At 38.9% G+C, this 14,742-nt stretch overlaps 1 long non-coding RNA gene across 1 annotated transcript; it reads right to left on the reverse strand.

Annotated features, from left to right (window-relative positions):
* Positions 1–206: 206 nt before the first annotated feature.
* Positions 207–13,947, reverse strand: LOC120870932. The gene is made up of 3 exons (XR_005722898.1): positions 13,937–13,947; positions 10,315–10,319; positions 207–301 (listed from the first exon to the last, which is right to left on the reverse strand). It is a non-coding gene; the product is annotated as an uncharacterized LOC120870932 (long non-coding RNA).
* Between the last annotated feature and the right edge of the window lie 795 nt (positions 13,948–14,742).

The raw sequence follows: 14,742 nt of genomic DNA on the forward strand, positions 1-14,742 counted from the left end.
CATGTGCTGTACATTAGGTCTTTGTTGGTTATCCCTTTTAAACACAGCAGTGTGTACAGGCAACTGCTAGTTTATTCTCTAAGTCTATGAATTTCTGCTTGTAAGTTCTTTTGTATCATTTCTTTTCAGATTCCACATATTAGGGATGTCATATGATGTTTTTCCTTCTCTGCCTGACTTACTTCACTCAGTGTGACCATCTCTAGATCCATTGCTGTGGCTGGAATGGCATTATTTCATTCTTTTTAATGGCTGAAGAATATTTCACTGTACATATGTACAAGATCTTCTTTATCCATTCCTGTCGATAGACACCTAGGTTGCTTCCATGTCTTTGCTGTTGTAAACAGTGCTGCAGTGAACATGGGGGGTGCAGGTATCTTTTCAGATCGTGCCCAGGAGTTGGATGGCAGGGTCTTCGTATCTCTGGTTTTAGTGTTTTAAGGAATCTCCATATTTTTCTCTCTAGTGGCTGTGCTACTTATTTTAATCATGGTTTTTCCCAGTTCAGCTGAGATATAACTGACAAAATTGTAAGATATTTAGTGTATAACATGATGATTTGATGTCTTGACATACATACTCATTGTGAGAGGATTCTTAAGTATCTGTACAACACAGTGTAATCAACTATATACACAATGTTATTCAACTTATAACTGAAAAAGTTTGTACCTTTTTACCAACTTCTCCTACTTCCCCCTGGGCTTCCCAGGTGGTACTAGTGGTAAAAGAACCCATATGCCAATGCAGGAGATGTAAGGGACACAGGTTTTATCCCTGGGTTGGGAATCTCCTCTGGAGCAGGGCATGGTGATCCATCCAGTATTCTTACCTGGAGAAACCCATGGACAGAGGAGTCTGGCAGGCTACAGTCCATGCGGTTGCAAAGAGTTGGATATGACTGAGTGACTAACACTTTCACTTTCCTACTTCCCCCAAGCCACTAGTAACCACTTTTCTATTCTCTGTTTCTATAAATTTGACACTCTTCCCCCCTCAGATTCCAGTATAAGTGATACTATATAATATTTATCTTTCCATTTCTGGCCTATTTCACTTAGTATAATGCCCTTACGGTCCACTTGTGTTTTCACAGATGATAGAATTTCCTCCTTTTTTTTCGATGCTGAATAGTATCTCCCTGTACATATATGCCATTTTCTTTATCCACTCACCAATCAACAGAAAATAAGTTGTTCTGATACCTCGGCTGTTGTGAATAATGCCGCTATGAACATAGGAGTACAGATATCTCTTTAAGAAAGTGATTTATTTTCCTTAACCACACTTAACCACAAAATAGACCAGGAATCTAAAACTGTGTTAAGAAGCAGTAAGATTGGATGGATAGAAAAAGGACTGACTTGCAAAGAACTGTGGAAATGGTTCACAGAATATAGTGTTTGGGGGTACAAAAGAGATGGGCAGCCAGAAAAGATATTACTTAACATCTAGACCTAGAATAAGGCAAGAATTAGAGAAGCTAGATACTGAAAATATAATTTTCTGCTTAGGTTTCCACCCTGAGCCAATTTTTAAACTTGAAATCTATTGACTGAATCGGTCTCTAGGTTTCTAATACAGAGGAGTTAACAACACTGTGGTGACTATAGATAGTAATGATTCCCTCTAGGCCTTGCCCAAAGGAAAAGGTAGCCAGTTTACTCAGGGACACTGGAGAAAGTGGCTCTTACACATTTTGATACTTATTGGACATAAAGACTAAGGTGGCACTGATACCTGGAAACACAAAGTATCATCATGATCCTGTTCTTAGAAGCTTTACGGGGCCGGGTCATAAATGAAGTGCTAGCTGAAGCCCAGCTCAGAGTGGGCCACCTCAGTCCACAGTGTATCACACTGATCCATTAAAGCAGTGACATCTGGATGAAAAAGCGGTAGCTCAATTGGTGTATCACATATATGTCCAGACTGTGGAAGACAAACACTGTTAAGATGCAGTGACCTTCCACTTCAGTCAGGTTTTATTCAGGGTCATGTCAATCCCTAATCAAAAGGAATGAAACACGGTTCTTGATAGCCCCTGAGTTCTTGAGGCAACATATTAGACATGGGAATACTGTTCCTGTCCGACATGCTGGGTGACACAGATTTGAACGCCAGAGGCTATCCAGTTCTGAGTAGCATCTGAAGCACAAAAGGATTGTACAGCACGTCTTAAATATAAAGGAAGCTGTTCTTCCATTGGGTCAATGTGACACCTTAAGCCTCATGGTGCTAGAGATGTCAGTGATTGGAAAATATACAGTACGTAATATTTGTCAAGTCCCTGTGAAAGGAATGACAACAAAGTCCCCTGGGATTCTGGAACTAAGTCAAACCATCCTCAGCAGATGCATACATACCTTTCTCTAGAAACAGTTCTTGGCATGTTGCTGGGATTTTGGAAAGATGGATCACTAGGTGATAGGCCACCAATTGACAGGACTGCTCCTATGATATGCCTTCTGTCAGACTCTCTGCTATGGTCTGAATGTTTGTATCTACCCCAAATCCGTACGGCACAGTCCTAACTCCTGAAGGCTATGACACTACAAGGTAAGGCTTTCGGGAGGCGACTAGGTCATGAAGGTGGAACCTTCATGAATAGGATTAGTGATCTTATAAAAGGGGCTTCAGAGAGATCCCAGTCCCTTTTACCATGTAAGGTTATAAGAGAATTCATAATCTGGAAGAGAGTCCTCACCCAACCATGCTGGCACCCTGACCTCAGACTTCCAGTCTCCAGAACTATGAAAAATCAATTTCTATTGTTTATAAGCTACCCAGTCAATATTATTTTGTTACAGCAGCTCACACAGACTAACACACCCTTAAGTCATTAAAGTTGGGCAAAGCCAAAGAGCTGTTCATCCTAAAACATAAATACTATATTTGAGATTTAGCAAGAACGGTAGACATAGATGACCTGAGTGAGCAGGATTCCAGACACCCCAGGTCACCCACCATAGTAGCACCAGAGGCTGTTCCACATGTTAGAGGTAAGAAGTCCATACCAGTAGCTAACAGAGATGGAAATTTCACAATTTCTGATTTATGGATAGATAGGTCATTTTTATTTAAAAGCAAATGTGCAGAATGGATGGGAGCTACATGACAGTCACATTCAGGGGTGATTCTGGAAGATATTCAGACAATACCTTCCCAGTGGGCCGAACTGTGAGTAGGGCCATCTACTAAGAAAAACTGGTTTAAGGTAAGAATATGTGCAGATTTTTGGCAGTAACCAATGGCTTGACTAGGCAAAGGCCTAAAAGGAAAAGTAGACATTAAAATGATATAGCTTACCAAGGATTCAGTATCTAAAATTCTATAGCTTTCAACTTGCAAAGAAAGGGTGACTTAGTAAGCTCATCATATTCAGGGAGTTTCCTCAGTGTCAAAAGAAATTTCCCTTCAAAAGTTTCAGTTGGATTTTAAAATATATACTTATGTATAATACAGCTTTCTAGTATAAATGGTGGCATTTTTCTTCTGTGTGTATATATGTATGTACAAAGAAAATATAATGAGCCAAATATTTTCCTCTTTTTGATAGAAAAAGATAGATGTCATAAACCAACGTGCTTGAATTTCTTCCGCTGTGGAATCTTGAAAAGGAAAATGCTAGAGTGTGATGGCATACATGTTGCCACTAGGTTCTTTAATTATCACATTTCTTCTTGGAGCTTAGTATTTTCTTGTAAGCAGCTACTGCAGATTGGGATCTCAGTGATCCAAAAAATTAGATGTGCTTTGAAATGCTTAATATCAGAATTTATTTAAGCATCTGTTAAAGTTTCATTTTTGGAAATTTACTTTTTTTGTTAATTTTTTTATTAGTTGGAAGCATTATTTTCGGACTTTCAGAACTGACATACCTGTAATACTTTATGTAATCACCTGCTTTCTGTATAACAGATGGGAAATCACATACTTTTTCAAAGCATTTTCATCCCCATGGTGCACATTTCCATGCAACCTGATTATACGTCATTGTGAAAGACCAAGAAAAGGAGATATTTTCTCAAATGATAGTAATTTGTTTTTAGGTGCCTAATATAAAGGTACCTAATGTTAACTATTTGCACTTTCTTGCATAACTTATATGTAGTAATTCCTGAGAGTACTGATGTTTTAAGAACTAGTAACATTCATCTGATGAAACCATTACACATAAAGTTTCACAGAGCACTTTTGTGCCCACGTAAGCTTTTGTTTCCACATCAGAGACATTTGATTCCAGTTCTTCAATTTTAAGGAAAAAGATTGAACTACTACAGTAGCATAACTGGTCCTCTAACAGTCATTCTCTCTACTAAGATTTCAAACCTATTACTTCCTAAACTTCCTAAAGTAAATGTCTAAAGAATTTTTTTTTTGGCTTCAGTATAGCTTCCTTTATTTCTTCCTCCTTTATGATATAATTGTCATACAAATTATATATTTATATAAGCACATTGTTTTATAATTATCAATTTATACCAGTGTTCTCTTTTTAACTTTTTATCTTATATTGGAGCATAGTTGATTAACAATGCTGTGTGAGTTTCAGGTATACAGGAAAATGACTCAGTTACACACATATATGTATCTATTCTTTTTCAAATTATTTTCCCATTTAGGTTGCTGCATAATCTTGAGCAGAGTTCCCTGTGCTATACAGAGTTCCTTGTTGGTTATACATTTTAAATATAGCAGTGTGTACATGTCAATCCCAAACTTCCTAAACTACCTAAAGTGTGTTTTCTTGCCTAAGATTCAGTATTTTGATTAAAGAACACTTTGGTGGGAGATGGAAAGTCTTCAAAAGGGGATAATGTATGTTTTTGAACACACTTGTTGTAGAATAATGGTTAAGTACAATTGAAAAAGAGCTCACCATTATAATCAGATATTTTATGGGTAGAATAGATTTTTGAGACCAGCTTGGAAAAATAAACAGTGCACAATAGTACTTTAATAGAAAAGAGCTCCTTAGTCCTAAATGGCTGAATTCAGAGAAAAAAAATTAGTAGAACAATTTTACAATATGGAGATTGTCTATATGTTCAGTAATACCTATATCCAGAGGATTATATATTAATTTAGAGAGATTCTTATTGATATTTTTGTCATAGATAATAAGACAGAGCCAGCTGGGAAGCATGTATACACACTAATTTGGAAGCAAAGAGAGTTCAGGTTCTTTGTAGCATGCTCATAACTCTTTGTGAAATGTTATTAGTGTATATTGGGATGATGATTCATTAGCTTTCTACATTAGCAAAATATCATTCCTCACAAACATAAATGCTCATTTATTCATACATTACTTGAGTCCTTTCATGCCAGACACTGAAGATGCATGACAGAATAAGATGCTGTTTGCAAGAAGCAGCTTCTAGAATACTATGGTAATCCAACAGATATGGGCACAAATGCATGACAGTTCAGTAGAATAAATTCAATAGTAAGAAACACGATGCACAGCACTGTCACACATACGGTGGTAATCAACTCCAAACATGATTACAGAGGAGTTGGTCAAGCCATCCTTGTCAGGCAGACGAGGAATACAAAGCGTGTGTGTGTGCGCGCGCATGCATGTCTGTGTGAGAGAAAGTATTCCTAGCTGAAAGGAATGGGTATGTAAAATATCTACTCTATTAAAACAAAAAATAAGTTTAAAAGAGATGAAGCAAGAAATTTACATAGGAACCACCAGAAAAAAAAAGGATTTGTAAGCTAACTTAGGCCTTACAGTATAAGAAATTAGGGGTCATAAGCATTATAAGCAGGAGTATCAAGCTAAAGTTTGTATTTTAGAGGGAAGACTTGGATGGCAATACGAAGAATAAAGAAGAAAAGGGCAAGACTAGAAGCAGGAGGGTATGTAATAATTTGCAAAAGAGTTGATGAGAAATTAAGTTAACATTTAAAAGAAAAGAATAATAGAGTTGAAACATAGCAATAAGTCAAGACAGGACTCCATAATTAACCTGACACAGGGAAAATAACTGGGGAAGGTTCTGGCATGACTCTTAAGTTCCTGTTTGGGAAATAGAAAAATCCACTGAAAGAAAATAACAAATTTGGGGAAAATATGATTAGTTGAATTCATAAAATGATATACTTGAAATGTTCCTCAGAGATTTAGGTCAATTATTTAATGAACTACTTAATATGTACCATAAATATTAATATGACTGGCCTGGGTTAAAAAAAGATTTAGTAGCTACTATTGAAAAGGTTGGATCAAAATTATAAAAGGGTTGTTAATGCTAAATAAAAAATATTCTAAAGGATCAGTTACAAAGATATTGATGTCTAAGAGAAAGAAAAAGAGGATCAACTTTTCTTTAATTAAGAGAACAGAAAGAGAGGTATGAGTTGGGAGAATATACTGTTTTGGAATCTGAATATGTAAAAAGAAAGAGTGTCAAACTCTTGAAAGCTCAAGTAAGACAAAGAAGAATCCCACTGAAATAGCAATCAGATTGTTGTCTGCTGTTGCCTCTAGGGCTGGTGTATATGCTAGACTGCAATGACCTATGAATCATGAGTGGGAATTATTCTTGCAATTTGTGTGCCTGAGATGGAAAGAAAAAAGGCATGAGACGTTAAAGGAGGGTAATTTAAGAACCAAACATTTGAATAGATTACAGTATGAAAAACTAGTAGAGAGGTAGTGATTTCATTATAGGAAAAGAAGATATGATAAATAGAATACCTTATATGAGCTGGGAAGTGGATGGCATATATACAACTCAGTCTTCACTACAGACTATTAGAAGAGGCAAGTATTTTATAGATGCAGATTTAAGAATAAAGTGGATAGATTTGCAGAATTTTTTAAATAATGAAACAAACATTTGCAAAAGTCTCCAAAGAGTATGGGACCTGATGCTGATCAGACAGAACTGATAAACAGTATTATACATCCAACAACACTAGGAAATCATAATTTTTTATTTAAATTATGTGATCAAATACAATTACATTTCCTTTGTAACTCAGTTTTTTTCAGTATAAGATTATGGATTAGGATCAGTTCAGGGCTGATGGATTGAATACTGAGCTCCACAAATTAATGTTATAAATGATTTTGTGTGTTTAACATGAGTTTGAGCAAGCTCCAGGAGATGGTGAAGGATGGTGAAGGACAGGGAAGCCTGGAGTGTTGCAGTCCATGGGGTTGCAAAGAGTCAGACACAACTAAGTAACTGAACAATAACAACAACAATGTTTACTATATACATGTATATGTGTGTATACACACATATATAATACATATATAGATATATGCATATATATGTATACACATATTACCAGCCAATATTTCAGTGCACAATGATACTGGAACCCAATAATATTACAAAATAATTTAAAGAGAATTTTAATGTAAATTTTATTTGGTAACATGTTTAATAAGTTGTGGTGCTATGGAAAATTGGTCTTTGGATCACCAGTCAGTGATTTCTGCTATGCTACATTCACACTCACCCAGCTGCCTATTAAATCCATTTCTTGTTATCAGCAGGGTATGGCTAATAAATGTTAACCAAAGAACACCTTTTAAAAAAAGGAAGCTCAAATAAGCCACAGATTTTGAAAAGATTCAGTATGAAACCTAGCACATGAATGTGTTCATTGTTGCTTTTTCCAATCATCTACTTTACTTTTTTGACAGAATTTGCTAAGACCTCTTTAAAATGTAGCCTTTAACACTATAAAAACAAAAATGTCTCATTTAGATATTTTTCAATCTTTAACCAATAAAGTCAAGGAAGGTCTGCAAAATTATAATAATATTGCTTACATTAACAAGCTTTCCATGTATATCAGCTACATATGTAAGTCAGAATTTCCTTATTGTTTATTTTACATTATCATCCTAAAGTTACCATAAATCTCTTGATTTGGGAATTTCTATAGAGAAAGATCACAGAAATGCACACATAATATACTTGCCTGCAAATCAAATAGATTTGAGATGATATGCCAAGATATTGAATGGCTTTGCTAACACATTTAAAAATGAAAGGTCAAACTTTGTTGGGAAGAATTATCTAGGTCAATCTGTTAATTAGAAATAATGAAAAGCCTAAAGCTGAACTTGCACATCTATCACTTGGTAGAATCAAAATATCTTAAGCAAACACAATTTTAAATCCACACACATTAAGCATATCAACATATTTATTAACTAGAATTACAATAGCACTGGATTTATCAGACCCAAACAATCTTCTTGTTATAACAATCCACATGCATTTTTGAATCCAAAACACTTCCTTAAAGCCAGTGACTCAAAATAGTAGTGACTCATAATAGTAAACGGCCCTTCATCCTTTCTCCTTCCATCTCTTCCTTTCTCCTCCCTTCCCCCTGCTTTTTTCTCTTTCTCTCTTTTTGAACCCACTGTAAATAAATACTTCTGTAAAATACAATACGTTCACTGCTGATTTCCACCAATTTCTATTGAATCGTCTTATTTGTGCCAAGATGCCCTCATCTTTCCTCTTCCAAAAAACCCATGTCTGTGTAATTGCCCCATTGTAACCAATACTACTAAAATATGTGAAGAGTCAGAGATTTTACCCTACTTGTAAGCTCACAAGTTAACCCGCTAAATTTCATAGATGCTGGGGGAAGACAGGAGACTCCTGGGTCAAAGATAAAGGACTTACTACTCACAGCACAGTAAGCAGCAGACCATATGTATGTTTCCCTTGTATCGAGTTCCAGGGGAAGCGCAAGTGAACCCTGGTAGGTGTCCTTTAGAGAGAGGAACGCTAAGCTTAGGGAACCTTTCAAACTAGGGAATATGTATGTCTTCAGATCTGCTTATGAGAGTTATTATCTTTATTATCCCAGACAATAAACAAGCCTGTTCTTTGCTTTAGAGGGAGACACCATCTTTAACATCAAGGCTTTCTGCTATACAAACACACTCAAAATGGCAATCAGGAACAAAAGCAATCAATGATCCTGCTCTGCTCACAAAAAAAATGAAACAACAACAACAAAAAAAATGTGAGACCGGTGGAGACTGGCTGCCAACAGTGAGATTTTGTCTTGGATTTTTTCAAATAATCCCTAGGTGACTGGGATTTTTTGCCATCCTACCTTATGCCTCTAACTTAACATAGTGTTCCATGTCCTTAAACCTTTAACCTAAGTGAATGGATTTTACCTGTCCTTACCTTTTTTGCTGTCAGTGGACATATCCACTTACAAAATCTAGGGCAACTAGGACACTTTTAGATAATGGTTAATTCTGTTTACTTGACTCAGTCCTGCAGAGAATGTAGGCTTTGTTTGTATATTTACTTTCTGAAGTTTTTTTTTTTTTTTTGTATGCCATTTGCCAGCGCCCCTCCAGACACAGTGTCCCCCAGCGTGCCCGGCACGTGTGGATCTGCCTTCAGCGGTCCTGGGCTGCCCCACGGCGTTCTGCACTCCCCGAGGGCGGGCGTGTCTGCGTGGCGCCCTGCAGGGCATGGGTGTGGGGCCTCAGCCTGATGGAGTGCCAGGGGCGCCGGACCGGAGGGTTGGAAGCCCTGCGGGTGCCAGGCCGCCAGGGTCCCATGCAGAGCAGTTTTTTTCAACTCTCCTACTGCGTCTCATCCGGGCCCACCACCACCTGGAGAGACCTCTTCCAGATCCACCAAGATTGCAACCCAGGCGCAGTTCCAGAGCCTCCAGTTGGAACCTCAGCCTTCCAGTGAGGAGCGCAGGACAGCACGCGCCTCTGCCCGTGGAGCAGGTGCCACACACCTAGGATCACAGGGTTCATCCCACTGAGGACAGGAATACCTCTTCTGTAATTGGTTTCCCCTGGATACTGCTGTCCAAACCCTGGCTGAAATTCACTGTATGCAAATCAGAAGACACTGTTTTGCTGAGCCTTGCGCATGTCGGGTCTGCTGCCCCATCCTTCTCCAACTGTAGATTAGTTTGCATGGGATTGAAATGACCTCCAGTGAGGGCCTGGAGCCAGCAGCTGAGAGGAGATACCCCTCTGATACAGCCAAGGTCAGGAGCTGTGGCTGCACTTGGCTGCCACTTCCCTGGACTGGTCCTGAGGAGATACCCCACATCCAAGGTCAGAGAAATCCCATTAAGATGGTAGGCACTGGAGCGGCTGTAAAGAGATATGCCATGTCCAAGGGCAAAGGAGAAGCCCCAGCAAGACTGTGGGAGAGGTGAATTCACATTCAGAATCAAACCCCATTCCCTCCAGATATGCTCAGAGGGCTCAAACAAACCTTGTGGGCACCAGGACCCAGGGACGTCACAGAGACTGAGACAGAACTGTGTTTGAACATCTACTGTGGAGGTATGGGTCACCAGAGGACTGCCACAGGGGCAGGGGCTCTGGGTGCAGCAGACTTGGGTATGGCATAAGCCCTCTTGCAGGAGGTCACCATTAACCCCACCATAGAGCTGCCAGAACTTACATAGGGCTGGGAAATAGACTTGGAGAGGAGAAACAGAACCTTGTGCACCAGGACCCAGGAGAAAGGAGCAGTGACCCAAAAAGAGACTTTCCCAGACTTGCCTGTGAGTGTCCAGGAGTCTCCAGCAGAGGCGTGGGTCAGCGGTGGCCTGCTACAGGGTTGGGCACACTGAGCATAGCAGCAAATGCATGGGCTCTTTTGAAGGAGGTCACCATTATCTTCATGACCTCCACCATAGTTTGGCCCCAGGTAAATAGCTGGTAGGGAACACAGCTCCAGTCATCAACAGAAAATTGGATTAAAGATTTACTGAGCATGGCCCTGCCCATCAGAACAAAACCCAGTTTCCCCCTCAGTCAGTCTCTCCCATCAGGAAGCTTCCAGAAGCCTCTTATCCTTCTCCCTCAGAGGGCAGACAGACTGAAAACCACAATCACAGAAAACTAACCAATCTGATCACATGGACCACAGCCTTGTCTGACTCAATGAAACTATGAGCCATGCCATGTAGGGCCACCCAAGAAAGACAGGTCAGGGTGGAGAGTTCTGACAAAATGTGGTCCTCTGGAGAAGGGAATGGCAAACCACTTCAATATTCTTGCCTTGACCCTATGAAAAGTATGAAAAGGCAAAAAGATAGGATAGTGAAAGATGAACTCCCCAGGTTGGTAGGTGCCCAACATGCCACTAGAGATCAGTGGAGAAATAACTCCAGAAAGAATGAAAAGACAGAGGCAAAGGAAAAACAACACCCAGTTGTGGATATGACTGATGATGGAAGCAAGGTCCAATGCTGCAATATTGCATAGGAACCTGAAATGTTAGGTCAATGAATAAGGGTAAATTGGAAGTGGTCAAACAGGAGATGGCAAGAGTGAACATCAGCTTTTTAGGAATCAGCAAACTAAAATGGACTGGAATGAGTGAATTTGACTAGATGACCATTATAGCTACTACTGTGGGCAAGAATCGCTTAGAAGAAATGGAGTAGCCATCATATCAACAAGAGCCTGAAATGCAGTACTTGGATACAATCTCAAAAACAGAATGATCTCTGTTTCTTTCCAAGGCACCCCAATCAATATCATGATAATCCAAGTCTATGCCTCAACCAGTAATCCTGAAGAAGCTGAAGTTGAACGGTACTATGAAGACCTACAAGATCTTCTAGAACTAATGCCCAAAAAAGATGTTTTTTTTCATTATAGGGGACTTGAATGCAAAGTCAAGAAACACCTGGAATAACAGGCAAATTTGGTCTTGGAGTACAGAATGAAGCGGGGCAAAGGCTAATAGAGATTTGCCCAAAGAATGCACTGGTCATAGCAAAAACACTCTTCTAACAACACAAGAGAAGACTCTACAAATGGTGGCCATCACCAGACAGCCAACACTGAAACCAGGTTGACTATATTCTTTGCAGCTAAAGATGGAGAAGCTCTTCAGAGTCAGCAAATCAAGACCAGGAGCTAACTGTGGCTCACATCATGAACTTGTTATTGTCAAATTCAGACTTAAATTGAAGAAAGTAGGGAAAACCACTAGACCATTCAGGTATGACCTAAATCAAATCCCTTACAATTACACAGTGGAACTAAGAAGTAGATTTAAGGGACTAGATCTGATAGACAGAGTGCCTGATGAACTATGGATGGAGGTTTGTGATATTACACAGGAGACAGGGATCAAGAGAATCCCCAAGAAAAAGAAATGTAAAAAAGTAAAATTGCTATCTAGGAGGCTTTACAAATAGCTGTGAAAAGAACAGACACAAAAGGCAAAGGAGAAAAGGAAAGATATACCCATTTGAATGCAGAGTACCAAAGAATAGCAAGGAGAGATAAGAAAGCCTTCTTTAGTGATCAGTGCAAAGAAATAGAGGGAAACAATAGAATGGGAAAGACTAGAGATCTCTACAAGAAAATTAGAGATAATAAGGGATTCATTCAAAGATGGACACAATAAAGGACAGAAATGGTATAGACCTAACAGAAACAGAAGATATTAAGAAGAGGTGGCAAGAATACACAGAAGAACTATACAAAAATATCTTTGCAACCCAGATAATCACAATGGTGTGATCACTCACCTAGAGCCAGATATCCTGGAATGAGAAGTCAAGTGGGTCTTAGGAAGCATCCCTATGAACAAAGCTTATGGGGTTGATGGAATTCCAGTTGAGCTATTTCAAATCCTAAAAGACTATGCTTTGAAAGTGCTGCACTCAATATGCCAACAAATTTGGAAAACTCAGCAGTGGGCACAGGACTGGAAAAGGTCAGTTTTCATTCCAATCCCAAAGAAAGGCAATGCCAAAGAATGCTCAAACTACCACACAATTGCACTCATCTCACATGCTACTTAAGTAATGCACAAAATTCTCCAAGCCAGGCTTCAACAATACTTGAAAAGTGAACTCCCAGATGTTCAAGCTGGTGTTAGAAAAGGCTGAGGAACCAGAGATCAAATTGCCAACATCCGCTGGATGATCAAAAAAGCAAAAGAGTTACAGAAAACATCTATTTCTGCTTTATTGACAATGCCAAAGCCTTTGACTGTGTGGATCACAATAAACTGTGGAAAATTCTGAAAGAGATGGGAATACCAGATCACCTGACCTGCCTCTTGAGAAATCTGTATGCAGGTCAGGAAGAAACTGTTAAAACTGGACACAGAACAACAGACTGGTTCCAAATCAGGAAAGGAGTACATCAAGGCTGTATGTTGTCACCCTGATTATTTAACTTATATGCAGAGTACATCATGAGAAACCCTGGGCTGGATCAACCACAAGCTGGATTCAAGATTGCTGGGAGAAATATCAATAACCTCAAATATGCAGATGATACCACCCTTATAGGGCAGAAAGTGAAGAACGAAAGACCATCCTGATGAAAGTGAAAGAGGAGAATTAAAAAGTTGGCTTAAAGCTCAACATTCAGAAAACTGAGATCATGGCATCTGGTCCCATCACTTCATGCCAAATAGATGGGGAAACAGTGGCTGACTTTATTTTGGGGGGCTCCAAAATCACTGCAGATGGTGACTGCAGCCTTAAAATTAAAAATTGCTTACTCCTTGGAAGGAAAGTTATGACCAACCTAGACAGCATATTAAAAAGCAGAGACATTACTTTGCCAACAGAGGTCTGTCTAGTCAAGGCTATTGTTTTTCCAGTAGTCATGTATGGATGTGAGAGTTGGATTAGAAAGAAAGCTGAGAGCCAAAGAATTGATGCTTTTGAACGGTAGTGTTGGAGAAGACTCTTGAAAGTCCCTTGGACTGCAAGGAGATCCAACCAGTCCATCCTAAAGGAAATCAATCCTGAATATTCATTGGAAGGACTGATGATGAAGTTGAAAGTCCAATACTTCAGCCACCTGATGTGAGGAACTGACTCATTGGAAAAGACCTTGGTGTTGGGAAAGATTGAATACGGGAGGGAAAGGGGACAACACAGGATGAGATGGTTGGATGGCATCACCCACTCAGTGAACATGAGCTTGAGTAAACTCCAGGAGTTGGTGATGGACGGGGAGGACTAGTGTGCTGCAGTCCACGGGTTCGCAAAAAATTGGACATGACTGAGCAACTGAACTGAACTTGCTTTATATTTTAGAATTGACATCGTCAGCCTATTCCTTATGTAAGAATCAATTTATATAAGATCCTTATACATCTCTCTACAGTCCATGGGTTTCCAAAAAATTGGACATGACTGAGCAACTGAACTGAACTTGCTTTATATTTTAGAATTGACATTATCAGCCTATTCCTTATGTAAGAATCAATTTATATAAGATCCTTATACATCTCTCTAGAGTCTCTCCTACAGACTGTAGAGAGATGTATAACTTCACTCATTCTCTTTCCCCTAATCATAATTCTGGCTCTTCTTGCAGCCAGACCAGTCTCAGTGATGAGAATCTATGAAGGTCTGTATTTAATTGTATAGTGTTTACTTTTGTATTGCTTCATCTTGTTACAGGACCCTTTATATTTAACTATACTTCATTATTAATGTGTTTTTATTAGTTTCTGAGCAGCAGGGATAAAGTGATAATTGCTGCTTAATTTCTTTGGTACACTGGCTGGCAGAGCACTGCTATATTAAAAAGATAAATAAGCACTGTTTGGTTATTTGATTATGTTGCAATGTTTTGTAATATTCAGACAAAGCAGAGAAACTTGAAAGAAAAATGTCTTCTACTGAAGTGATACCATTCTCATTTCTTAAAAAGAAAGTAGGCTTGTGTTTGTTTCATCTGCCAAATTGCTACATATTCTAAGCCAT

This window comes from Oryx dammah, unplaced genomic scaffold (genome assembly GCF_014754425.2).
Source record: "Oryx dammah isolate SB20612 unplaced genomic scaffold, SCBI_Odam_1.1 HiC_scaffold_12, whole genome shotgun sequence".
Lineage (NCBI taxonomy): Eukaryota > Metazoa > Chordata > Mammalia > Artiodactyla > Bovidae > Oryx > Oryx dammah.